This window comes from Lactuca serriola, chromosome 1, assembly GCF_051521515.1.
Source record: "Lactuca serriola cultivar US96UC23 chromosome 1, Lser_US96UC23_V15, whole genome shotgun sequence".
Lineage (NCBI taxonomy): Eukaryota > Viridiplantae > Streptophyta > Magnoliopsida > Asterales > Asteraceae > Lactuca > Lactuca serriola.
Genome location: NC_136408.1, coordinates 244,258,076 through 244,259,577, shown reverse-complemented (window position 1 = coordinate 244,259,577; position 1,502 = coordinate 244,258,076).

Here is a 1,502-nt window from a genome sequence, read left to right as displayed (position 1 = left end):
CATTCACATACTTTTGTTGGGTTTGGATAATCAACTGTTGATTCCACAAAACATGAGGGCCTGTTCCAACAAATTTTATAAAAAAACCTAATACAAAATCCGTTGAACAAAACAGTTTTTATAATTCGTGTCGTTAGGAGTGTTCATTTGGATGGATCGGTTTGATCTGATCCATTCAAGTGAATCCAAATTTATTTCAGTTTTCAAAACATTGATCCAAATAGTCCAAACAAAATTCAAATCCGGTCATATCCAATCCAATTACAATTCGGTTGGATCGGTTTTTATAATTCGGTTTTCAGAAACCGGAACGTTTTAAAACGCCATATAATTTTAATATTACAAAATTTTACAGAAGAAGCAAAAACAAATTATTTAGTTGTGATTTAAATTTTATAAACAATCACTAAGAAGGTATATTATAGATAAAGTAATCTTTTGAGAGAAAATACATATATATGTTTTGTATTTGGTGAAACCTTTTGAACCTATCAGAAAAAAGTATATTACAAAATTAATAAATAACTATAGATATATTAAAATTAAATGAATAATAATATGTTATTCGGTTTATTTGGACTAATCGGTTCGTATTTTATAAACCAAAACCAATCCAAAATAATAATTCGGTTTTTTTTGAAAACCTATCCAAATATCCTAACCAAATAGTTTAATCCAAATTGTCCAATTGGACAATTCGGTTTTATCCAAATATTGAACAACCCAATGTGTCGTGTTCGTGTTTAACAAATCTGTGTCGTGTAAATCCGTTTCCGACACGATTACACAACACGTAGAAATGGATTGTCAGGTCTAATATATACACACACGTTGTAAAAAATTATATAAAGTAAAAGAATAATTACTTTTGGAAAAATAAACATACAATTCATAGTTTTATTTGTTTATTCTATTTGTAGGGTTCCATTGCAGCCTTTTTCTTCCATATAGTTATGTATTATGAGTGTTGGTGATTCCGTCGGTAATCCGTATGTAATTTCCGACGGAATAACAACATTTCTTTTAAATTTGATTTTTTTAGGTTACAAAAACCCTATATATATATATATATATATATATATATATATATATATATATATATATATATAGTACAACTCAATTTCAATTCCGAAAAACCCCATACAGAAACGCTAAATACTTACGATATTTTTTAAACGATTATTAAAAGAGATTTCCTAAAAGTAATACTTAAAGAAAAGGAAAAGCATGAGTTCCTTCCTCCCTAGGTTTTCCAAGATTCACTCGTTGATTATAGTTATATATATGCACATGAGTTTTTGCAGTTGATGCTAGAGTTCTAACCCTATTCGATTGACTTATTACAAGCTGAACATCATGAGTTCAATTCTTCATAACGTAATGTCACTTATGGCTTTGTTAATAAGCTTCTGGCTTATTTCATATTGCATATTATGTGACAAAGAACTTCGCGATCGCTCTGATTTTTTGCTTTCCGGTTTTCAAACATTAAGGTTCCCATT